Source organism: Excalfactoria chinensis, chromosome 3 (assembly GCF_039878825.1).
Source record: "Excalfactoria chinensis isolate bCotChi1 chromosome 3, bCotChi1.hap2, whole genome shotgun sequence".
NCBI lineage: Eukaryota > Metazoa > Chordata > Aves > Galliformes > Phasianidae > Excalfactoria > Excalfactoria chinensis.
Genome location: NC_092827.1, coordinates 30,602,332 through 30,630,133, shown reverse-complemented (window position 1 = coordinate 30,630,133; position 27,802 = coordinate 30,602,332).

The following is a 27,802-nucleotide window of genomic DNA, read 5'->3' as shown; positions in this document are numbered from 1 at the left end:
ATAATAAATGCATTCAGTTAATATGCTGGATTTAAAGTCTGTCCTATGAATCCCATCTGAAAAGTATAAAAAACAATGCACTCTTTCAAGAAATTATTTCAAATAAGGAGTTTGAGATTGTTCCTCTTGAAAAGATAACATTTTCATTTAGGTGCTAATTCTATTACCTACAGCAACTTTTCCAAGACTGGTGGATTATTAATGAATTTTTAAAAAATTGGAAGAACATAAAAATTACTCTGAAATGTTTTCCTTTAAATATTCTATATGTATAGGCCAACAAATAGTATATTTTACAGGGTGAATATCATTTTCATATCAGCTGAGTATATATTCAACTTCTATGAAGGTCGCTCTGAATGTAATGCCTCCTATTTATTTCCATGAACACTACAACTGCTGCAAAGGGTTCAATAACACTGTTTGATAGAGAAAATTGTCAGCTACAAACCACTATTTTTCAATATAGTCACCCCATTAGCTGTGCATTTTCATCAGCAATGAACAATAACCTGCATGCAGTGCTCATAAACATTGGCACCAGTAGAGGTAGCCCACTGTCACTGTCAGTAGTGCTGAAATGCACCATTCATTGTCTCACTGTGCTCACATCCACTGTTTGGTCTCCATAAACATTCAGCAAGCATTGATGAATGTCAATAGATGCCGTTTTTTTTCTTCATGGAGGAGTTCAGTGACACACCTTTGCTTCACATGCACATCCATGTCAGACTGCCTCTCTGCTAACACTCTCTATATGGCAATAAATTTGATGGAGTATTGATGGGAAGGTTCAACTTCTACTGACATACCACCATCATTTGATTCTGAAATTGTGGGTTAATATGATAACATTGGAGGTATTAGTTTTGGATCAACCTTGTATTATTAACAAGAATTGATTCTATAATGCTATGAGGCTGTGTAGATTCACACCTTTCACTTTTTACTCCCTGACTAGAAGGTTTCTCAACTTCTGCTGGTATTCCTTCTTTGGAATCACAGTATAAAATATCCAACAGGAGAAAGCAGTCAGTGGGATGGCCACTCTCCAGGTTGCTGTTAATATCGTCTATGCTACCTCAAATATTGTAAGGATATTTTCATAAAACTGATTTCACCAAATTAAGTCAAATAGTTTAAAAGGTCCACAGTGACTTGATTGATGTCATAAAACTCCATTCAAAGAGAAGACCTATATTAAAACAACTAGGAGTTGTTTCCAGTAGTTTATTGAGTGAAGATTTGAGTTCATTAGAATATTTTTACTGCACATGAGTAACTTCATTCTTAAATGCTAACAGCTGTACAAATGTAAAGGTCAGACCTGTAAAGTATTTCACTCTCCGAATACTTATTTAGCTTCTCTTACTGAGGCTAATATTACATATTCTGATCACTACTCCAGTAGTTTTGCTTCCAAGAAAGCTAAAATCTTTCTGAGGGAATAATTATATAAAATCATAAACATTACTCATCTTCCTTTCTTTTTAGCCCTATTTTTGTCACCTACTCATCTTGCTTTATTTCTTCATTCCCGAATATAACTCTATTTAACACTACTTAAAATATACATACACACACATATATATATATACACACACATAATTAATTGTTCTCTAAAACAACTTTTTAACATTATCAATTTCTTTTATGTTAAATTGTCTAAGATTTTGGTAACATTTTCTTGGATTTCTCAAGCTTGTCTTGCATATGCCAATTTTCTTTTCTCTGTGAAGACAACATTTCTTTTGTCTGTACTTTCCGTGTTGTAGTGGTAGATGTTACCCAAAGGAGAGAAAAGAAATACTCCTATGCAGATAATTGTACAAATAAGTAAGCAAAGTGAAAATTTCACTGGTCTTTTCACTGCCTTTTCGGTTGTGATTTTCTTCTCGTGTTTGTTATGACAATGATGCATGAAGGCTGTTCTTTGTCTAATTTCTGCAGCATGAGATGCTTTAAAAAAGCGAAGGTTGTTGAAATTATTAATGGAAAGCAGTTTTCACACTGTACTGGATTATATCACTCACTTGTTGGTCACTTGCACTGGAAGAGGACATAGGGAACACAACCACAAAATGCATATTTAAAGACAAAAATGTATCTGAAAATGTTTCTCAGATAACATTTGGGAAATTAGGCTTGTTGGTAGTTTTTCACCTAGGAACAAAAAAATAGCTAGATTCTTGTGTAAATTATTAGTTGTGGAGTTATTACGTTCTGAAGGAAAAAGTGAACCATTAAAATAGGTGCTATCTTCATCGTATCTTATCATGTTTTGACTATGTGCAACATTAATTCCACTTGTAATTTTTTTTATTTTACTTTATTTTATTTTATTTTTTAATCTCTGGTATTTTGGTACCAATATGTTCCTAGAGAATTCCTAAACTATAACATATCTTCTGTGATGAAAGCACTGGTATGAAAAATATTTAGCCTGAGCTGCCAACACACACCAACACAGTACCAGGAATAGTATGGAACCGAGCTACTTTGCACTGCCTGTGTGTAACACTGTTTATTTGCTAAGTTGTAGGCATAGCGGTGTGGGGTGTCTTTCCTTGGAGAACCAGCTCCAGTTCTCCCTCTGGCTGCAGCTTTCCTCACTTCAGTGAGCAGGGTGGTGATGAGGAGCATTTCATTGTGACACCTCCTAAGAAAAGCCAAAAGGGAACAGATGATGGTGGGTTCTCATGGCTCTTTCACACATATTAAGGGATGATGACAGTATAGTGAGTAATATACTGAAGTTATATACTATAATATGTTGACATTGTTCACATGAACTTATATTTTTCTCTCTAAACTCCCCATTTCTCTATTCTTTTTCTGTTTCCAAAAAGATAAGATGCACACATATTAGCTATTTTGAGCCACAGAACAGTTGATACTGAATGGATCTAAGTATCTGCGGCAGAGTAGCTAACAACTGAGGAATCCAATTATCGATCACATGTATTTGGGCAAAGTACTACAGTGTGACTCTTGCGCCTCTCTGGGTTCATGTCATTTGCTAGTGCTCTGTTTTACAGGAGGCTACCAGTGCTCTGCATTTAGCTTAGCAATAACTGGAATCTAATCACATCAACTTTCTAACAAACAGGGATTATAACTTTATAACTGGAAATCTGGCTAGCATCTTGCTCCTTGTTATTATAGTAAATTATCTATTAATATATAGAATTAGGAAGCATAATTACAGAGGTAGAAAGTGCCTGACAAAAGTCAGATACTTCAGTTCAGGTAGTTTAGTTGTGCTCAGCAAGGGCAGTCTATGCATAGCTGCCTGTTATGGAGATAGCTGTTTTATCTAATCTTGGCAGCAAAGTTATTCAGAGGGCAGTGCTGAGTTAATGCGCCATCCCAGGAGATCTGGTTTGGTGACTCTGAAGGCTATTTATTTGTTCCTTGCTGGCAGAGATTTCTGTTTTTTTTTTCTTTTTCCTTCTACGATGACCATGAAGCTGATCAGTATGAGATAATGGTCATTTCTTCAAAATGACAGCTTGCTTTAATCTGTCTTTCTGACCCTTGTGGAGACATCCTGGGATGTATGGGATGTATCTGCCCTTCCCAAGGAGCTCTCTCACCACAGGAAAACAAGCAGGACTATAGCTGGCTCAGAACAGCACTCCAGAGGCAATTTATTCATTGCGCCAGGTCTACCTTTGTGCATGGACAATACTCAGACTGCATAAGTATGTCCCGACATTTTAAAGTACTGGAGTTTGCAATGTGAAATACTAAATAGACAGATTATTTTAAATACTCGAGTGTAATGGCATATTTTCTGCTTGCACTCACATGGTTTTGATTTTTCAGTGCCAGTAATGCATTTGATCAAAGGTAAACAAGCTCTCTGTGATTTTCTAATTGACAGTTACTGTTTTTACATTCTTAACTTGCAGAAGCTTGCAGTAAGCAACAGGTAGGATAGGGTCAGTGAAAATCTAATGATTACTGCCTTAACAGTCAGACGTGCCTGTTGGTTGAGAAAGATATGTTTAGTGCAGCCTGCAAAGCCCTGACCCCAGATTCATGGCATTTTGCCTGGAGAGTGAAATCTAGTCCAACAGTAAATCACCAGAATTTGGTCTATTTGACTGCATTAAAGCAACAGCCTGTATAAGCTAGGACCACCAACTAGGTTGATTTTGTTGCATATCTGCTGTAATCAAATCACTAAAGCTTTTTAAGAGTCAAATGTTACTGAGATGACTGAGAATATTATTTAGCAAGTAGTGGATTGTGCTGCTCATCCTCAGTCTGATATTCTTAATTTTCAGTGCACTCCCATCTGATTTCCTTGGTGAAAGTTTCACCATGTTGAAATCATCTTTTTTTATACTTTTCAGATACCACAGCTTTTCTGTTCTTGCTAAGTACATTCTAGTCATCACTTCCATTTACAAAAACAAACAAGCAACAACAACAAAAACCAAACCAAACCAAACCAAACCAAACCAAAAAACTTTGAGATAAAGCATCATTTCAGCTTGCCCGAAAGAAGAGGAAAAATTTTAACAAACAGTTAACTGTATTGCAAAAATTTTCCATTGTTGGAGCCTAATGCTGCTGGATCAGACACTTTCCTGCTTTTCTGACTCTTAAGAAATATCTTACTATTACAGCTCATAATATTTCAAACAATTTTGGTTTGTTTTATGCAGAAAAGCGGGCAAGACAGCTTTCTTCGAGGAATTCAATTGAATTTCTTAGGAGTATTAAGGATATAGCCAAATGACTTTGGGGGGGGGGGGGGGGGGAGGGGGGAAGATGAGGAGGAAGGGAGGCTGGGGATGGCAAGACTTTGCCTAGAAAAAGCTGCACAGCATAAAAATATTGTCAGTAAGAGTTTCAATTCATCAGCATTTCCACAGGTTATCTCTTTATAATTTGAAAATATACTGGAAGTATAAAATGTTAGTACCTAGGCACCACTGAACTGATAGGAGCCACATTATTACCTGAATAAAAAAGTAACAAGACCCACCTATTTATATGCAGGAATAGCTATGCTTTTGGATCAGAAGACTTCTGAAAAGTTATCATAACTTTACAGATACACAGTGATACTGGGATTATGGGGGAGGTACCTTGACTGATGAACTGGGCCTGCAGCAAACAAGTATACAAATGATCTGGAATTAGTTTTATGTGGAATCTTTAATTAATAACAACCCCAACCTAAATGGTGAGTTTCTAGCACAATATTGGATTTTTATTTTATTTTGTTTTATGTTATTGTTTTTGTTGGTGGTGGTGGTGTGGTGTTTTTTTTTTTTTTTTTATTTAATTTAATTTAATTTAATTTAATTTTATTTTATTTTATTTTATTTTATTTTATTTATTTATTTTCCCACTCGTTAGATTCTTGATGGAGAAAGCAGGATATTCCTACAAATATCTCCTTTAAAAGACTCTACCTTTTCATTTTACCTGCAGCTTTCTCAAAGAAAAAATGTCTGTCCTGTATGGTAATTCCGACACCCCTGCAGCGAGCATATGACACATGGAAGTACCTCAGAGACAAATACACGAATTCTTGGTGAAAATATCTGAGAAATAATTAAGAACACTGTTTAATTAATTGTGCTATATACCACTAGCACAGGAGATTGCAAGTGCGCAGAAAGACAAGATGAAACTTGGGAATTCTGATCTTCAATAAGCTCATTTTGTTAGTTTTTAGTTTTGCTGGAAAGTGAAAGGCTGCTGACCCTGTGACTGCAGGCTCTTGGTTTCTCACACCTCCAGCATCCTTCTCACCTTTACCAAATAAAAATAGAATAAACTATATTTCTTTGACATTGTGGGGCATTGTGTTTCAGTGTCATCCTACTGGAGAGTATTGGTGTAATTTTTGCCTCTTCTCATGAAACACGTAAACTTTCACATAGTTTACAATTAGCTTTTGCAGGATTTTTCCCATGCTTCCCATTCATTTTCGCTCTATGATATGTGCAGAAAAATCCTTTAAAGATCTTTCAGTATAGGCTACTATTGATTCTTCTCCTTAGATTAGTACTGTTAAACATGTCTTGCAGACCCTTAGGACTCATTGCTCTGGCAGAACGGGTAGCTTTATCTTTTCCACATACCCACTGTGCGCAGAGCTCTTTATTCATGCTCTAAAAGGGCACTTGAACAACACTTCAAACAAGATCTGAATATATCTGTCACAATAGCACTTATTTGCACAAAATGTTTGTATGCAGAACTGATTCCTCATAAAAATGAGTCAACGGATAATATTTGCAAATGTAGGTCTTCTCTCTTAATAACATGACTTATCGCTAAAAATCAGCATTTGCTTTCTAATGGAGCCTATTTATTTATCAGAGCTGTTATTATAGTGTCACAAAACTGTGAGATTCCTCAGCTGATCTGGCAACTCATTTAATCTAGTTAGTTGGGAGTTTTTAGCTGCCATCAAGTATGATGCAATGTGGACACTTTTAGGGTTCTAATCCTTGTGGTTGTTTGCTTAGTAGAAAAGTTTCTACAGCCTAGACTGATTGCTTTTTCATGCCTTAAATCAAACATACCTGGAGGCCTCAAGATGAGAAAAACAAATATTTGAACAACACTGTTTGCAGGGTTCTCCTTAGTTGGGTTCCTTTCTGACACTTTCATTTTCCTGCCTGTGCACTTTTCAGAAACTTGAAAGGTATACGCAGAGATCAATGATATCTGAAAGCAATATGAGAGAGCCTATTAGTCAGCGTTTGAGAGTTGTAAGAGGAGATTATAAGCATGAACAGGATACCCTTTCAAAGGTCTTTTAACCTTTATGTGTGCTTGACCGGTTTGAGATTGTCCTGGGTTCAACAGAAAGAACCAAAATAGAAATAAAGTGTGAGGGCAAAAAATTTACACAACACATAATAAAGAGGTTTTACAAACACTTGCTATTTACTCCTTGTTCAGAGAAAAAAAAAAAAAAATAGATCTGGTCTTACAGGATGCATTTTAAATTGGATTTTCACTGAAATTACAACAGGTAAAACTCCCAGTCTCACCATAGGTATTTGTGAGGAAAAGTGTTTATATACGGTGGGAAAAAAGAAGCAGGCATAATTTCATCCCTGCAATTTTGTTGTTATTGTTAACTTGATGGAATTTTTTACTGGAACACAGATGCAGGAGGTGTGTCTTTGGGCCACTGGGTCTAGACCTGTGCTGTTGCGGCCAATGTCAATGTGCTTATAATACCCTCTACAGGTAGCTGAGTGAAATCAATCAAAAAAGGTACAAGAAGGCTTTTGTTTCTTTGTTTGTTTTTCTCGAAATTTGATTTCTGAAATGATTGGAGAGCTTTTATCTAATTTCCAGGCTGAATTTCTCTTTATCTTTTCTTACAACAGAGTCGTGCTCTCCAGTATATATCCTGCAAAAGGATTAAATTAACAGAGGGATATTGTTACAATTTGCAAATCCAGTTAAATTCTCCAGAGCAGGGGGATAGTGTGCCAGTACAAATATTTGCACTGTACTAAAAATTAATGTATGTGGAAGAACATAAATCGAGTAATGCAATGTGAGCTTTTAAGACTTCCACATGATTTTTACATCTCACTTGAAAAACACAAAAAGACACGTCAGTACAAATCCCTGACAATGCAACCAGACACATTGCTCCCAAGCTATAGGTTATATTTAAGAGATCATAATAAGAGAAACCTTTTTCTTTTCCTGTTAGAATTATTTTCATTCATTAAAAGCCTGTATAAATCTATTCACTCTAAAGATGCTTTCAAATAAACTGTAAATAGTTTTGAAGAGTTGTATGCATCTAATCACATTCATTCATATGAGTGTTCACCTTATGATATTGGAATGGCCAAATCCAGCACAGACTCTGTCCCACTTATCAGCCATTCAGGAACAGAAGATCAAGGAAATTCTCATCTGTGTGACAAGACAAACACTTCTGTAGGCTTGAAGACAACCCAGATCTATTTCTAGAAGAGGCACCATAGTCCCCACTGCAGTTTAGGCTTTCTGTAAGGGCTTCCTCAATGCTTCCTTTCCTACTTCAAGGGAAATGAGTCATAGAATATGGTGTCACTCTTCTGCTCTCATGCTGCCTGAGGGTAACTGGGGCACTGCACTAATATTTCTACCAAGATGACAAAAATATACCAAGGAGTATTGCAGAAGACTGGGCCAATGTCATACGTTTTAAATATTTTCCTAGTTTGCAACAGTTCTTATCTATTTTTATGTAATTTAGATACCCAGGGAGTGCCCCACCTTTTGTAGGTAGTCATATTTATCTGACAACATAGTGCAGAAACAACATACTGCAGTATCACAGCCACAGTGTGTGCTGTATTGCAGGAAGAATTCCTGAAGGAAAATTTCTGGGACCTACCTGTGAGTGTTATTTTCTTTAAGGCAACGTGTGTTGTTATGGTCTGCAAAGCATATTTCTCTCTTGAGAATCCTGGCTTGTTCATCCTTGTTATTTCCAGATCTGTATTTAGGAAGTTTAGAAGTTTAAAGCTGAAGCAATTTGTCACCACCACAAAGAAGTGGCAGGTCTTAATCCCACCAAATAAGTTATGAAAGCTGGGCTGGCTTTGCTCCAACTCTTTCATTGTCACTATCAGTAAAGTTTATGGAACAATTCCTGATTCATACTTTCGTTTAGTGTCACAGATCTTGACCACAGGGACTTAATTGATTGAAACTGTATGCATCTAGAAGCATTTTTGGAAGCTTCGTTAAGAAATGGAATAATACTGGCCTACAAAATTGCCATCATTCACGTGAGATGAAAAAGAACAACCCATATGATGGAGGCAGTTAGAAATAACAAAGAACAGTGAGAAGGCAAGTTAAACTTGTAGGCTTTCCAATAGCTTGTACTTGCTTGGTGTAATTATTTAGTCAATATCTTGATAAAATCAAGTCAGTCTCTGCATTATTCCTGAACAGAAGAAGGTTGAGGTGTTTTATAAAATCTTTTGACACTGAAAAATTTGATGATAGTGATGAAAAATACAGTTTGACAACAAACATGCTTATTAAAATTCTGGTAATTTTATAAGTATTTTTCTGCAACAGGATAAAGCAGACAAAACAATGGTATTCACAGCAGTCTTCAGGAAATCTGACAGTCATTGATCCCGTATTAATGCTATGGTAATAGGAATTTCTACAGGAGAAAAATGGTTGCAGACAGGGAGCTATTGATGCTCATATATTAAGCATACTAGTAGGTTTCATCTTTCTAAGAAGTCTGTTGACAGTGCCTAAATGTGGAGGGGAAGGATCAAGCAGCTATCTAACAGCATACACTGACTTGTACACAGCTGCACTTCAAAATAGTCTGAAAAATGTTTTAACAAAATAGTTTAAAATAACTACCTATGATACAGGCATATCCCTTGCCTAACAATTTGAAGGATTTGAAGGATGTACTGTTTGTTGAATAAGCAATTGGTTGGAAATCTGCAGCCAGAAGGTTGTGGCCAATGGCTCTATGTCCAGGTTTAGGCCAGCATCCTGAAGTGCAAAATTTCCAGTCGCTGGAGAGACCAATAGGTCCTATCTGTCCATTAGGCTGCCTGCATCTTGTTAAGATCTATTAGATGTGAGAAAAGCAAGTCACACGAGTACTGTAAATCAGATTCTTTCCTCTACAGTATTTACTCAGACTTATTTAGTGTTCAGTAGGCAGATTTTGTAGACAAATCATTCTGTAAAGACAAAAGCACTGTGTCCTACTCTGGGTCCCTCATTTTAGAGGAACCTGGATGAGGTTGGACTCAATTGCAATAATTTGTTAGTGTTGTCCTACTTCAATGTTGTCAGTACAGAAGCAGGTTGTATTTCAATGGACAGAGTGCCCCTTTTCCCAGCCTTGGCAGTGCTCTCTCTTCTCCCCTCACATGTTTCCAGGTGAAAATAAAGGAAGCAGGAACCCAGTACTGAAGGCAGAGCTTTTGATTTTTTTTTAGTATTTCCCTATTTATATTCGTCTGAGTGATTTGCAAGCCCATGACATCTAATCTACGGCTTTGAAGAAATGTATCATTTTTAAAATGTAGGTGTGGGGAACACTGCAAGCTCCGTGTGTGGAATATGTGAAATTCTCTGTCAGTACTAAAGCAACCATAGGCATTTTAAAGTGAATAGCTTCTTTTGAACAGCAATATGGATGACCTCAAGTGACTAGATATAAAAACATGCAATTTGAGGCAAAAAGAATTCCGGGATCAGCCAGCTCTTCCACAACATCTAGATGCCCTTGTGAGCTGACAGTGAGACTGAAAAGGCCTTTAATAAAGAGCTCGACTATTTGTATTTGGGCTAACACTAGCATTCAGAGAGGAGTAGTTTTCTGAGGAAATGATCTAATAGCTTCAAAGTGATAGAGTCAAAAAAGCAGCAGGAGATATAATATATGTCTTTTTTCATTTGGGAATGTACTAAAATGCTTTGTAAGATCCTCTTTGTGCTTCATATTTATAGTTAAGGGCTGGTGGAAATATTTATTCCCAGTGAAAGTCATGGTGTGAGGGGAATTTCTGCCTCATTTTTAAGAGTAACTGCCTTGTATATAATTTTGTGCCTCTGTCTCCAGTGTCCTCTGCTGAACAGAAGGAGATTGCTCAACTGTAAGTCCTGGCCCCAGACTGCTGAAACTGCAATAAAAAACTGTTTGAATTCATGAATAAGAACTGCATTCTGCTAGTTATCGTAACTTCTGAGTGGCCTTGATAAACTGCACAGAGACAGTACTGTTTCTCATTTGACATATAAGAATTGTCCTTGACATGAGGTCTTTGTACACTGTATCACCAAGCCCGATTTTGATTGCGTGTTTCCATATGCTAACAGAGGAGAGATATTAATGATGATAATGTTAGTTCTGTATAGACGTAATTCACTACTCTGTCAAATGGTCTCTCTGTAAACATTTTTAATTTTAAGAACCTGCATTTAATTCTCTCAAAAATAAGAGATAATATTTAGTTTAACAAAAAGCAAATTGTGTATCTTCTGGAATATTTACTTTTCTGGAAAAGACCATCAGCTTATATCATCTTAGTTCTTTTATCTCAGTCTTTTAGGTTTCAGAAATAATTATGCATTTATTACACAGTAGTGCCTGAAAATCATTCTCCTGCATATAAAGGTACTTCATGCTTACACTGTAAGAACTTCTGCATTCTAAAGATCTTGTACTCTGAAAAGACACAATAGCCAGGTAAGATAATACAATTTTCTATTAGTGTATACTGGGGAAGCAGAGGACAAAGTGAATTGTTTAAGTTCAAATAAGAAGTCTGTGGAATAATTTGGAGTTTGCAAGTCCCAGACTAGCAGATTAACCACATATTTGTCCTCTCTGAGTGTAACTACAGTACAGAAATGATTAACCTGTGGATCTTGAACCTTTGTGGTTGTCCAGGTGCACCTCCTGTACTGCAGATGTATCAACAACTGCAGTGAGACAGTACTCATGTGGAACTTGTGAGTTTCTTGTAGGGTTTCAGCCCTACCTATGTGATAAAGACTGTTTATAGAAACACCTAGGCTGATAGGTTGGCTCTGCTTGCCCTCCTCCACAGCAGCTATTCTGTCAACCCAGCTGCATCTGGCATTGGAGAGGTGAGACTAGATGCAGAGCCATTCTCATTCAGTGCTAATGACCCATCTGTTCTTCACTGTGAGGCTGATGAGGTAGTGGAACAGGTTGCCTGGAAAAGCAGTGGATGCCCCATCTCTGGAAGTGTTCATGGTTGGGCTGGATGGATCTTTAAGCAAACTGATCTAGTAGAAGGCATCCCTGCCCATGACAGGAGGCTGGAACTAGGTGATCTCCAAGATCCTTTCCAACACAAACCATTCTGTAGTTCTGCAATTTGATGATCCCAGTACTTACTTCCATGTCTAAACCTCAGCCCTGTGCAGAGCTGGTGTAAAAGTCATAGGACAAGAAGTATGTACACTTCTTCCCTAGGTACCAGAATACATATTCTAATATTACATCTCTTAAAGAAAAAATATTCTTTCCATCACTGTGTATATTGTGAGGGATGTTCTCAGTGCATCACTATATATACACATCAGTTGCTTATTTCTTTGTAGATTCATATCTCAACCCTTACCCAATGATACTCTTTCACTGTGCAAGGCACTTGGATCCCAAGTTATAATTCCACTGTATCTTTACTTTGCCTTATGAGAAGATTCTATACTTCTCTTTCTTTAGCATAACATTTCAACTAGCAGCTTTTTCTTGACTGTTTAACTACAATTTCAGGAGAGTGAGCATGAAAGAAATGTTTAAACATGAATTCCTACAGTCTTCAACTATCAGTGCTCTTTTCATTCTGCAGCCACAACTGCCATTACTTCTGCCCACAAGGGTGAGAGCAGTGGTGAAGGAGCATGGAAAGGCTATCTCTGCCTGCAGTGTGAGGCTGCAGGCTGATCCGATAACATAACATCATGGACTCTGAATCCACCAGACTGCCCAAAGTGAGTCTGAACAACTGAACGTGGGTAAATGTTGATAAATCATGATTGGAAATACATGAATAATCTTGTTTTTCGATTTTATTTTCTTCCCAACTAGTTTATTCTCTGTTTGCGCTGCTGAGGTGCTCCAACTAAGCTTTTAACTGTGAGAATGTCAGAGGTTGCATGAAACAGATATTCTGCTCCACGCTCACTCTCCCTGAATGGAGTATTATGGGGGAACTTGCACCACAGGAGAGGAGTGTTCTAGGATTCCATCTCTATGGTTTTGGTTGAGCTCTGGTATAAAATTTGCTCTTAACGTGACAGAATTCCAAAAATAGATGAAGTGTATTTATTCATGCTTTAGCTGAAATTAGCATGCCAAGGCCAACTCTGTTGAACAAGATTAGCAAAACTGTATTTCCTATGTTGCTAATAATGTTATTGAATCTCTGGGCAATAGATTTCTAGTTTATAAAAGCAAAACAAAAATAAAACAATACAAAAAACACATAAGAGACAATTATCCAAATGTAACATGCTCAAAACCAAGAATAGTTTTAAAAGCATGTCAAAACAAAATGCTGTGTGAACCTTTCTTGCCTGTTAATCTAATAGTAAGGTAAATGACAGTAAAAATGAATTTATCTTGCTTTCTGTACACCATTTCCCAGTGAATTGTTTTTATTCTCTTTTTCCTCTTTGAGCTTTTTTAAAAGAAAGCAAAGACTTCAGTTTGAAAAATATTCTACTCTATTGAAGTAAGTGGTAAATCTGAATGATTTGGTGAAATTCAACTGAAGTTTCTTACGCCTCTCTGGAGGAAATATGTGTGAAGCTTATTGGGCAGAAGAGCTGATGAAGAGAAAGTCAGTGCATGTGCTACGTGCCTTATTCGCTTCAGTTTTTCAGATGGCATTGTTGGAAATAATTAGATTGTCTACTACAGTTTCAAGGTCTTTTGTATGTTTATTTGTTTCTTAAACAACGGGAGTCTTGAACAATTCTGCAAAATATCTGAAAAAATACCTTTAGGAAAAGAGCAAGGAATTATATGACTTGTTTTATAGACACACTTCAGGTAAACATTTTAGCACATACTCAAATCTAAGCCAACGCATACCTTTAAAATTGCCCTAGAACTTGAGCACTTTGCTGCTTCTGAACCACAGTACTCTGTGTATTATAATACTCTCAGTCAAACAAAATTTTATGAACTTTAATGAGCTCATAAAATCAGTTCTCATTAAACTATAGAAAGGAAAAAGTAGTTGAAAATTAAAATTGAAAAATATTTTTAAAGCACTTGAAGACTTCTGAAATTCAAGCTTATGAAATATATAAAACATACCAAAAGAAATAACCCCATCACCAATTTTAAGTAAAACATCTGCTTTTGGTATAAATTACAATACTGACAATGTTCATGGGTAAGATTTCCTTTTAAATTATTTTCTACTATTACAATGTGAATGTGAGGATACTAAGTTATAAATAAAATGGAATATACCTTTTTTCAGATATGAACTCTCCACTCTAGGTTTTCAGGGGCAACAAACACTGCTTTTGCCCCTCCATGGGGCCACTGCATGCTTTGCAGTCTGTAGGCATGGGAAGAGCAGTGCCACCCCACACTCACCGATATTAACACCATGCCTGCACCTAACCCAGTTTTTGTAAGGGTAGAAAACTGTCCTACTTTCTGTAAATGCAATTCTCTTCATGGAGAGTGGAATTTGGCTAGCCGTGATCATACAACAGTTACAAATAACTCTTATGTTTTCCCATGACAAAATTGTTTGCTGCATTTTTTTGGATTGGCTTCCACTCAGACAGAGCCATGTTGGCTTTTTTTAAAACTGTCAGACACAAAGTAATGCATAATTTCTATTTTTATTTTTCCTGATTGTCTACACTGTTCTCCTCAAATGGCATTTCTGTTAGCAGGTCTGGTTGTAGAGGTTTCAGACAGCTATCGTGTAATCTAATTCATGTCAATTAGTTGTCAGTCCAGACAAAAGCCCTCTTATTCAGTTTTTGTAGCTTGCCCCCAATAAATCTTCCATGTGCTCTATCAGCATATGGGAGCATTATATATATATATATATTTATTTATTTATTTATTTATTTTTGCAGTCCTTGATTTTTAACTTTTATCAACAGGAGACCAAAACCTCTTTCTTGCTCAGTCTTTATTTTTGATGTTCTTATCCATGATTGCAATGTAATAAGAAGAAAGTGAGTGAAGCTGACTGGTTACACTCATCTCTGTTTACTTTTAACTAAGCTGTTTTGTGCAGTGTGGGTATATCCCACCTAAATCTCAATTCAGGAAAATGAATCAGAGTGAAGATTGTATGTTGTTACATGGGATTAAGAAGCAGAGCGAAGTAGTCTGTAGTGAGCAAACCAAACAGTTTCTTGGAGGTGAGTTTGCCATGTCTGGCAGTGATCTGTGGCTTGTTCTGTGTTCTGCCTGGGATCTCATGAGTGAGACCAGATTTGTTGCTTTGGGAGGCGCTGGGAGCCCAGATTGCTCACAGTTATGATTAATGTAGGGACAGGATGACCTAAGTAAAAAAGGCTTTAAATGAAGCTTTTACTGAGAAGTATGTATTAGCAGAATATAGCAGACAAGTCAGTGTTGTGAGTGAGTCATATAATCACAGAATAACAGGGGTTAGAAGAATCCAAACTGCCTGCTCAAGTAAGTTACCTATGATATGTTGCACAGGTAGGCATTCAGATAGGTTTGAATATCTCCATAGAAGGAGACTCCAAAACCTCTTTGAGCAATCTGTTCCAGTGCTCTGACACCCTTAGCATAAAAAAGTTCTTACACATGTTTGTATGGAACTTCCTATGTTCAAGTTTTTGTCTGTTGCTCCTTGTCCTGTCACTATGCACCACCAAGAACATATCAGTCTCATCCATTTGACTTCCACCTCCCTTTAGATATTTATAAATATTAATCAGATCCTCTCTAGGTTTTCTTTTCCCCAGGCTGAACAGACCCAGGTTACTCAGTGATGCTTCAGACCTTCCATCTTTGTTCCCCTCCACTGGGATCCTTAGAATCATAGAAAAATAGAATCAAAAGGTTGGAAAGGATCTATAAGATCATCTAGTCCAACCGTCCTCCCTTTACCATACCTACAGAAAACCCCTAAACCATATCTCCTAGCTCCCTATCCAGACGCTTCTTGAACATTGCCAGGGATGGCGACTCCACCACCTCCCTGGGCAGGCTATTCCAGTGCCTGACCACTCTCTGAGAAAAAAAGTTCCTTCCTATGTCCAGTCTAAGTCTCACCTTCTAGGAGATCCCTGTCTTTTTTGAACTGGGGAGCCCAGAGCCAGATGCAATATTCTAATGTGGTTTTGCCAAGCCAGAGTAGAAAGGCAGGATCACCTCCCTTGACCTGCCACCATGTTCTTTTTAATACACCTTTGGATATCATTTGCTGTCTTTACCTCAGGGGCACACTGCTGGCTTATGGGCAACCTGTTGTCCACCAGGACCCTCATGTCCTCTTCTGAGTGAAGTCAAGGAACTTTTAAAAACTTTGCATGAAAGTGGGAAAGTAGAACCACAGAAATTGGGAAAATAGTCTCTCAGTTAGTTTGCCTGTTCTGGCATGTGTGGCATCTGTTCCCAGTATGGCAAGTTTGAGGTTGGATGGTTTTGGTCATGTCCTGGTTTCTAGATGAAGGAGATGTGTCCCAGATAGTGAAAAACAGCTAGAGGTATACATGAGAGTTGGTCTTTCCTGAAAAATTACAGGAAGAATAGCCAGAAGGGAAAAACCTTCGAAAACAAGTGAATTTGCCTGATATATAGGCCTTCAGAAAAGAAGAAGAAAAAATGATGTCAGAGGGCAGAAGCAGAAACTAACTCTTTCTGAGAAGAAAGGTTCATCTGCTGACAGAACCCAGACAGAAGTACACAAAAAGTGCAGTCATCCGAGAGCACCACATGTGACATTGTACTATGGTTGCCAAGGGTCAGCAGAAACCAAGCTTGTGTTTTGCACTGGTGATTCCTACAAACTGTAACAGCTCTGAGTGAAGATCTAGGCATGATCTGAAAGAGATGAGGGCTCAGTAGCATTCACCTCACTTTTCCCAGTTGAAGATAAAAATCCACTTGTTTTCAGATATGAATGGATATATCCTGAAGGTGAAGAGTTCTGTAAGTGGTATCAAGGGGCTGTTGTCATAATATTGCATGTTCAGAGCTGTGGGATAATGTTTCAGATGGATGTTGAATGCAGAGCTTATTCCACAGGTACAGGCTGAGTGGTTAATTCTCATGAAAAAACATAGTTTCAGACTGATGCATGTGAAGTAGAAGGAAAGACAGAAGCTTCAGCAGTGGTAAAGCTATATAGGAAGAAGTTGTTTCACAAAGAAAATAAACAAACTTGCATCCTCTAAGGACAAGACAAGAATGCTACAATGGCTACTTTTTTTTTTTTTTTTTTTTTTTTTTTAAGCTAAATGTTCATGTTTGTAGCCCCATAGTCTGAAAATGAGAAACCCTTCTTCAGTTTAAAAGCATCCTGTTGATCTGTTGGAGAGTTTTCCAGGACAAATAATCACATCAAACCCAATCTAAACAGCGTGATATAACAGCTGAGTTCACAGCGTACTTAAGTAATGCTTCAATCTACCCCATTTCCTTTCAGAACACCCTTAAATAAGCAATTTAATGTCTCATTTCCACTATGTGCAAAATAATGATAATATTTATCTACTTCATAATTGAGGTTGAGAAAAATTAGTATTTATGCAGACTTTTCAATAAAACATAACCTTTATGAATGTCTGCATGAATAATCAGTTAGTTCTGCCATCAGAATAAACAGACCACTTCTGTATATCACTATCAGTGAAAAACTTGCACAACTGTTGATAATAGTATCCTTCATCGCTATACCATATGGGTCTTTCAAAAGCAAAATTGTGGTATGCAACATACACACATGCGCACATATATGTATGTATTTGTAAGTCTAGATAACTAGATAGGGAGTTTCCAGTTAAAAACTGCATTATGTGGCAATAGGAAGAGTACACTGATGGTAAGGTTAATGATATAGAACACATGATGATCTTATGTTAATCTGCCACTAAACATTAGTGAGTTTACTGAAATACATAAAAATCTCCTGATATCAGAGAAAATAAGATCAAAATCATTTGTATGAAGTTTGTCTTATAAGTATACAGTCTGAGATCTTTGAAAGGCCTCTTATTGGTCTTTTGTGACTCACTCAAAAGTCAATAGTTGCTTCTGTCAAAATTTTGTAACCAGAATAAATGTGAAATCACTACAGAATAAAGGTATATATGAACACAGCTGATGCAAATCAATGTGAATTCACTCTTTGAATTGCTAAGGGTGAAAGAAATACTTACTGCCTTCTTGCGAAGAACATATTTTATTCTGGTTCATGTGCTTCTTTTCTCATGTCACAGTGCTTTAGTGCCATACTCACTGAGATACATCAATCAGAAAATAGCTTCCAAATTCAGACCTGAATGGCACAGTCATTCCACATTATAGTACTGTGATTCTCTTCTCTTTGTGAATGAATAAGGCTGGATTTGAGATATCACCTCCCTAGTTACCTCAGCCTTGTAAGAGGATGATGATCTCTGTATCAAAAAATCTTTTATCTTCGCCTTGTAGCTATGACACTAGTCTTATGCTGCACAACAAATGGAAAGAGAAGAAATCAATGATTGCCAAAGCAGTGAAGAATACTTTAAAAACTGTTTAAAATTTTCCTTACCATCCCTGGAATAAACAGGATAGATCTCTTAAAAATACTTTCCCATCTTTCAACTTGTATTTAAATGGAAATGAAAGGAAAAAAAAAATGATTCAAATTTTCCCTTGTGAGTTAGAATATTTGCCTCAGAGGAAAAAATTCTGAACTTAAATGTCTGGACGGTAATAACTGTAGATGTTATAAGCCATTAACAAAAATTCTAAATTCAGGTTAAATAGATTAACACTTAAATTGTTTGATGTGGATGGAGTGGGCTGTCCTGATGCAAACCACAGGTTTTATTCTGGTATTTCTAACTGGTCATCTGTTCTTTTTTGTCTGTCTTATTTCCACTGTCTTTCCCCAAGGCTGCTCTCAGTATGATGACCACAACTATGAAACTGCAAGAAGGCCATAGCTCTGTTAATTAAAGATAGAAAACAACCACTGCTTCCTTCTTTGTTCTCTTAGTCCCCAGTTTTAGAAGTTAGGAACACAGATATTACTGCCCAAGAGTTTGTTTCCAGTTCTATCTCTTTTTAAACCCTTCTGGCATTTTCTCATAGTGAAAACCAAATGATGGTACAGGAGACAACATTGTTTTATAGAGGACACTTGCAACAACTGGTTGCAACAACTCTGCTGCTTGCAACACCAGAGGCCCGGGGTTCGAATCCCCCCTGTGACGCAAGTGGCAGAAATGCTGCTCTGCTACACAGAAGGGCTCGAATCCCGGGAGTTGGACTCGATGATCTCTAAGGTCCCTTCCAACTCGCACGATACTGTGATACTGTGATACTGTGACACATACAGAGTGCAAAGAAAAGGTGATTGCTGATCTGTCAGGGAAGAAAATTCCTCTGCATCAATTAAAAAGTTGACTCTGCCTTTGATCAAGTTCTCTCATCTGCTCCAAGCTCAGATACACCTTTCCCTTCTTTCAGAACTTCCCTGTGAGCCAGGCTGCAAAAAAAATTCCTCCTACTTTCCTTACTTGCCATTAGTTATTTTCTGCGCGCTTCCCCAAAATGTTCTGGAACTGTGTGTACATTCTGAAGTTGATGATACTAGCACTGCTATTTGCTCTAGTAACAGGAGTTCATAGCAGTACAAACTTGAATAAATAAGCAGATGGATAAAAATAGTTCTTTAAAAATATATACTTATATTATTATTATCTTTTGCATGGATGTCCTTTGCCCATCTGAAAGTCAAAAAACTAGTATGTCCTGACTATTGGGCCTCTTTCCATTGTTGGTGAGGGGAACTCAACAACAGGGTGAGGAAACTTGCACATAGACTGATGTCTTTATTACCCTCTGGAGCCACCTGCCTTTTTTTCATAAAATGCAGAAAGAAAGGAAAAAAAAAAAAAAAAAAAAAAAAAAAGATGCTTTTAATGGATAAACATCTCATGATAAATTAGGTTAATATTGCTTTCAAAATATATGAGAAAATGCAATAACTCTCTCCCTTAGGCTATTTACTTTCATGTGGAAATACACTACACAGATGCTCTACACTTTAACTTATCTGTCCTTCCCTCATGCACAACTAGTTTATGTTCTTTGTTGTTTGGGTGATCCATTCAGCATATACATGGCACTGCTTATGGGCCAAGGGACATATTGACAGTGTCAGGGCTGCAGCAGGTGACAGCATCCTGGCCTGAGATGAAGGCAACTGAATGGGATGTGAGAAGCTACTGAACATAGCATAGCTGGAATTGCGGGATGTGACAGATAACAATGTGGGAACCTGACAGAGGATACAGATAATGCTGTGAAGGATGGATGGATTTTACGAATGTAAGAAATGGCTGAATTTCACAGGTGGTTGGAGTGGAATATCTACTGAACCATAACAGAAATATCACACAAAGCCAGGAATGCCTATGTATTGGTACCAGAAACACCAAATTTGGCTGCAGATGTAACAAAACTGAGATCAATGTGGCAGAAGCAATTATGATTGCTTAGTTGTAAAGGAACAGAGATGGCGAAAACAAGGATAGGAATAGAGACAGAGGTCAAAAAACAGGAATGGATAAGCAAAGTCATGTACGTTGTGCAATCAAGTCTTCCTCAGTGTCACTCTTCAGCCTCCCTGGGCATGCTTGCCACAGCCTGGAGCAGAACAATAAACCAAACTTGTTCTGATCCCACCACACATGTTGAACCTGCCTCTGCAGTCAGGAAGACCAGGGGCAGAAGAACTGCATTATCTTGCCAGCAGAGAAACACCTGGATGAATGGATGATTTAACCCACCATCACCGTTCTGGTGTGTGCTTCAGGAGAAATGTCATCAATGTCCTCCTAACATCCTAAAAGAATGCACAAATCTTTGCAGCTTGGATGGTCAGAATCCCTCTTTTTTCTTAAGTTTTTCCTTAGGACAATACTTCTAGCACGTCAGTTATCTCCCACATTCATTTTGTTACTACTCACAATCACTTAACTGCAGAAAGATCCTAGCAGGGAGATGTGAAGATAGCTGAGAGATATTGTTTGTGTTCTGACTTCAGTGAAAGAAAGCTCAGTGCCTCAGGGAGTTATGCATGAAGAGCTGTTCCTACCAGGCAGGAAGGCAACAGGGGCTTAGGGTGTGTGTCTCTGAGGTTAGCAGTTCATTAGATATTTCTGCGCACTTGAAAATCGGATACCACAGTCTCTTGTTTGAAATATATGCACTTAACTGAGCAGAGCTCCCTTGTTACGTGCAGGAAATAGCACCATCTGAAGTTAGGCAGGAGTCTTGAAAGGGTTGAATTTGGGTGCTCTGTCCTCCTTAGTTTCAAGGACCAGAAACCTTCACCCTGTACCTCCTTCAGGAGAAAACAAAGCACCACACACATGCTGAATGCCATGAAGGAAAGTGACTTAGAATAGGGCTAGTTTTGTATGAAAAAAAAAACAAAAACAAAAACAAAAACAAACAAACAAACAAACAAACAAAAACATGGAAGAATTTGTTTTTAATTCCATTGAAACATTTCACATTAGAAATCTCTTGGATTTGGGTTGCAGTGTGCATTCAGTAGATTTCAGCAGCCACTTGGTTTTATGAATGATTCAGGGAGGTTTGGTTCAATGATGTACGTTCCCAGGAGGCCTAAAGGATTATGTTCCTCTGGGGATTTCACCAGAGATTAGAGGCAAATCTTCCTGATCACCCCCTGGCTGCAGCTAAGCCCATCTGTTCTTGCACTGGTGCCAGTGGATGACTCCTTCCCAGAAGGAGAAGCCATGATTCCAGCTGGGTTTTCCCTCATTATTTAATTGTCTTTCTACTTTTCTCCAGGTAGTCTGTAAGAGTACTCCTTTAACAAGTACAGAGTCATTACCTCTGGCAGATGAGTCAGAACCAATTTTGTGCTGGTGTGATGCCATTCACAAGCTTTGTTATATGGCATGCTGAGAGTGTTTTTGAAATTGTATTATCACAATCACGGGAAGCCCTGCATCTCACAGGAGCATACCATGCTAAGGTAAAAAATATGTATTTATAAACCACATTACAGAAGCAAAATATATTGCATATTATTTCATTTTTGAGAAACCTCCACACAAAACTGTGTTCATAAAAGAGACATAAACATTCCAAAAATGAGCCCTCAGAGATTTACTTTTAAGGTACCACTCTTGAAAAAGGTGTAAAAGGCATTAATTACACCCAACATTACAGCACCCTGCTTTGCCTGTAACTGCAAACAGGGAATGTGGCAGATATCTTTTGCCATGATTCTGTGCAGTTTGTGCTTTCTTTAACTTTGTTCCTTGCCCTTATCTTCTATGGTACAATAACACATTGTATGGAAAATCTTCTCCTTCAGAGATTATTATGTCACCTTCTGGTCACTTTTCGCTGTCTCGGTCTTGCTACAAAATTACATACAATCCAGTGGGTTAGCCTTCTCCATATACACAGATAAATTTAAATTTAAATCTAGAAATCTTTCATTTTGGATAATTTACCAAATCAGGATCTCAAAGTTAATATCTTTAAGCCGTCTTAAGGAGCAATGAAATCTAACGGACAGTGGAGCAGGACATCTATGAAGGGTGAGCCCCTCATTTATGGGCAATTTCCTCCACCTATAGGATACTCCTGTTAACAGTTTGGACCCTGTCAACCAGAAGAGTGTTAGAAGATCTTACATTCCTACTCACATTAAGAGATTCTTTAAACTGGTGTAAATCCAGTAGCATTGCAAAACTTGTAACATAAAAAGAAACAACTACTCATAAAATAATGTCTACCTTCTCACAGCTGTTAAATAACTTCTGTTTTATACAAGCAGTTCAAATGTGCATGTTCCTCTTTCATCTACACAAAAAAGACCTTTCCTTAATGATTTTGCTTTCTTAGGTGTATGATAATTGCAAACGTAATATAACAAATGATTTAAAATGTAAATAGTGCTTAATTAATTATTTGTGAAAATGATTTTTTCACAGCAGTATTTTTAGCAGAAATGTTATACATTTTTCCCACCAGAAAGTTCAGCATGATTGTTTATTTGTCTTTATGAGTGTGTGGGTGTCCACATGTATTTAGTCCATTTTTTAATGTTATTTACTCTACAAGCAGTGATTTCACTCATGCTTTTGTTCTCCAATAATGAGCGTTTGGTGTTTCTTAAGCAGCAATCTCAGAGCGCAGCCAGGATTTCACACGCAAATATAACATCAAGAATTTATTTTTCTTTGTGTTAAATGTTAAATTGGATGAGAAATATGTCAAGCAGCTGAAAGACAATGAACTTTGCATCAGAGTTTGTTAGACAATCCAAAACATTTGGAAAGAAATTACTAAAACTCAGTGAATTTCCAATGACAGTATTTTCACTCTTTCCATTTGCTTACATAGCAAAGAAGAGAAAGGGAACAAGTGAGGGTGATGAGGCCAGAACAGAAAATGTCACTGAATGCCTCAGAGCTACAGAGTTTTTTTTTAATGTGTAAATTGATGATGGTTAAAGCATGTACAGATCTGGCCAATGTGCTAAACACTAAGTGCTAAATCCCTAAGTTATGGGATTTAAATATTCTAAATCTTCTTCTTTTCTATGAGGCAAACAGCATATAAGTTCAGTACCAGAATCCTGTAGAGACTAAACAAATTTTTTTAAGTGGGCAAAGTGCACTGTAACTTCACACACATGAAGTGGAAGGACTCCATTTATAGTATATGATTTTGAACAACTGTTCTGATTTAACTGTGTTAGAAATAAAGAGGTAAAATATGCTAAATACCAGAGAACTGGAAGGCTTTGAAAAGAGAAAAGTTATGGTTATAATGAAGCATTTTCCCTGGCTGCCTCTTACCAGGGCACAGCATACAGAGAAAGGCACTGCAAGACAGATTGTAAGAAACTCTGTTTCATTAGCCACAGGATTTGCATATTTCAACCAACATTACCCTTTTTTATGTGTGTGTATTGTATAAATTCATTACTTATATATAAAGTTTCTGTTCAAACTAGTTTCAATGGTCTTAAACTCCGGTCTTCAAGATTGCTTGCAGATTTGGTGCAGAGGAGCAGCATGGACTCATCTGGACTGGATGGGTGCAGAATGGTGCAGAGAAAAAACATGTGGGCAACCAGCAGAGCAGCAGCAGGACAAACTTTCTAGATCTGTTCTCATTTTTTTCCTTGGAGGCCAGGTAGGTTAATGGAGAGTGTGAAAAAGGAGAGATAACTTCACCTCAGCATTTGCACATCCACGCAGAGGCTGATAATGCTCTGACTTGTTAGTGATTTTGTTTTTCTCTGGAAGAATCATGTCTGCGAAGTCAAGAAGAAGAAAAAATAAAATTCCCTAATTTCAAAGGAGAAGAAAACAACTCACTGGAAAGGTGAACTGAATGGGATGGTGGTACAGAGGGAGAGAATTGATTGTACTATCTTTAGAAGCCTAAAGTATAAGTATCTATGACCAACCCACTGTCAATAAACTGTGAGGTATATATCATCTTCTGCTGAATATAGAGGGAATCTAAATAAATATCTTATCCAAACACAATTGTTTTTGGTTAGCAGATTGTCACAGGTTAACACAGATATTCATAGAGATGAATCTAGGCCTTCATGAGAAAATAATGGGACAATATTATCAATTTACATGATAAGTCTTTTTTACTCTGGATCAATTTTCAGACCTTGCTTTTGAGATAAAGATTTACTTCCATTGTCCACTTTTGTAAAGGAAGCCTGATTTCTTTGCTGCTCAAACATAAAAATTAATTCATCTTTTAGGTACAGAGATCATTAGTGAAGGAACAGCCTGTCCTTCAGTGCCTCCAAAATAACACACACAAACATGCACAAACACACACACAAACAGCACTGAAAATTACTTTTATTTGCCCTATCCACTAATCAAACCTGAGATAGAAAAATAACACTGTCTTGACATTAAAGAGAGAGCAGAACAAGAACTATGCAATTTTATGGCTGATCCATACAGTTTACCTCAGATGTAGTTCCCTCTGGTGTATTGAGTAGTTGGGGAAAAAGAACAATAAATATCACATACATTTATGAAAGGCGTATTTATTCGATATGTCTACAATTTGAGCTTCTTTTCAGAGAAACAGAAAGCTGAAAGTGGTAAAAGCTCTCAATAAATTCAGTTGCGGGATTCTGCATGCTGAATTTGTTGAGCAAAGACCAATATTTCTTTTAATTTCTTTGTAACAACTAAGAAGTTTCCAAAAATCTGGTACCAATCAAAACCAATATTGCAAACAAGTATTTTGGAATACTATAAAATATTTGGTATAAAGTTATGGCTCTTTTGCTCCCTCAAAATTGGAAATAGCTAATTCCAGCTGGTTAATCAGTTTATCAATGTAATGACTTGAAGGAGTGACCAGATTTCAGTGGAAACAGTTCAGGATTCATTAAGCAAACAGTGTTTCATTAAGTGCAGTGACTGTGGGCAGGGCAGAGTGCCTTATATCACAGAACTGATCTTACAGAAGGAGATTCCACCTGATTTTTAAAATCAAAATAGTTAGCATGTGAAGGTTATTATTACATAAGTATTAATACCTATAATTACCTAAAACACAGAAAAAAGAGGAAATCTTTCTAAGCTGGAACAGAAAAATAGCTTTTAACTGCACTTTCACTATTTTTTTGTTTGTTTGTTTGTTTGTTTGTTTTTGTTTGTTTTTTTGTTTTGTTTTCTTTTGTTTTTTTCCAGATATGGCACCTAGAGAGAAGACGAATCCAGTAGACAACTGGTACACTTCAAGTAGTGCAATGAATTTGATTAATAATGGACATGACTTGAAGATATAATGAAGTGATAATCTATCTGCTTCTGTGGAAACGAAATAAATGAGCCTGAAAAATGTGGAGACTACGAGCTGGAAGGAAGAGTATAACTTTGCCTCTAGTTTACCACAGTAATCCTGAATTGGCAATGCAATACAGCAAAACCTGTAAGAGACCTCAAATCCTTTTCACTTGATGTTAACATCATCTGTTGAAGGATGCAGCATTATCTCTTAGATGCAACACCACCTTGCCTTTCTGGGGACAGTGCAACACAGGTTTCTCCTTTTGTTCTCCCTTCAGTGAACATCACAACTTTGATTTTTGGTAGTATTGGTCACTTTTCTTATTTTAAGAGACTGAATGTGCATATATTTTCCCACTAATTGCCCAGCCATGAACTTCAGTTACTTACTTTGTGCCTATTGAATAAAGAAAATAAGGAGCAAACCATACCAAAATACTGAGTTGATTATGCCAGTGACTGGAGCAGATGTCATGGCTCAGACAAATATTTTTAGTCATAGACACAAAGAGTTAGCAATTATTGCATATAAACATAATGATTAGCCTTCATGAAGAAGGGAAAAATAAAGGGCAGTATATTTGGTGAATTTAGGCACTATTATGAAGTCTTATTAGACGTAAGGAAAAAATGTGAAGTACAACATTTAGGGTCTTGGAAAACAGTGATGTGACACTAGGAATATTGTCTTTTTTTTTAGATTAACTTTTTAATCTTAATCTTATCGCTTCCATTCTTAACTAATCTTAATATAACATTCTTTTTTGGTTGATCAGAAGTGTCTTGTCTCTTTAATTCATCTTTCCTTATGAGAATAAAAATTGGTTTTCTGAAAAGCCATATCTTGTCAAGTAACTTAAATCTCCTTTTTCTTTCCTTGATTTTTAGCTAGAAAAATGAATAAAAATCTGAAGACACGTTTCAGTGAAAGTACATGTTCCTGTCTAAGAAATATGAACTGTAATTTCGCTGTGATTGTTTCAGTGAAAAATTGCTTTTTTTCTGGCTGTAATACAGATATTGACAATAAATTTACTTCACTATTAGCATAAAAATATAATGAATCATACTAAGGTTCCTTCAGAAATCCTCTTAAATATATTTTTTATATAGTCTTCTGTATCATTAATCAGTATCATAGTCTTGTGTATCAATATGCTGATCACATGTTAGGGTTGAGCCCAGCCAGCTCCTGCAGGGTAAAATCCTGGCACTGTTTGTCTTCCATTGTACCACCTGATCTGTAGAGAGTGAGTCAGTCTGCTGCTGCCTCAGTTTCCCTCATGATTCCCTTAGATAACTACAGGGTTACGGCTGGAGCTGGACATTGCTTTTGAAGACTTCTTTCTGTTTTTTCTTTCTTTTTTTTTTTTTTTTTTTTTTTTTTTTCATGAAGTGTATTTTGTGAAAGAAATGATTTATCCTAGCACTTTATCTGTCATTAAACCATAATTTGTTTCTCTTTTTATATGAGGCAAATGAGTGCACCTGGAGATGTAAAAATAGGCTGAATTTCAGTCTTTATGTCCCTTGCAGAAAACACAAGGAATTTTGATTAAAGTTGGAGAAAATTCAAAGTTAAAATGATATATTCCAATTTAAAATTGCCTTAAAAGACAGTATCAAGTTACATATAAAGCTCCTATATATGTTATCCTAGTTGAGAAAGTTGCCTGTAAATGAGGAGCCCTTTATTTGGGAAATCCCCTTTTTAATCTTCTGAGAGTATAAGAAGCATCCTGATCTTCATTCAATGAGTGTTCCTTTTCTAGACTAAAAATGACTCCTTTCCTCCTGTTACCCATGTATCTGTATATTTATGTACAGGTCTGAAATCAGATACTGTTGATGTCTTACACCTATTTAGAAAGCTGTGGTGGTAGTCACTCCTGACTAAGTCAAGGAGTTCTGCAGAATGGCAAATATTTTTCATGTTGGCAGTAGTGCAGAATGTGTTGGTGGGGGTTGAAGTGATCCTCAGTTTTGTCCCACAACTCATTCTCAGCATTTTGGGAAACCAGCATGAGGCATCATTCACAGTGACATTTTAGTTACTCAGAACATTTTATTCCACTCCCACATTTTCTGTTTTCAGATGAATATAGCACAAAAAAATATGACCTGAAAACAGCAGGGAAATTGTGACATCTTCATTCTCTCCTCTTTCCAACCCCTTCTCCCTGCCCCCAGTATAGTTATTAAATTAGGCAATGATGGTCTTCAAAGC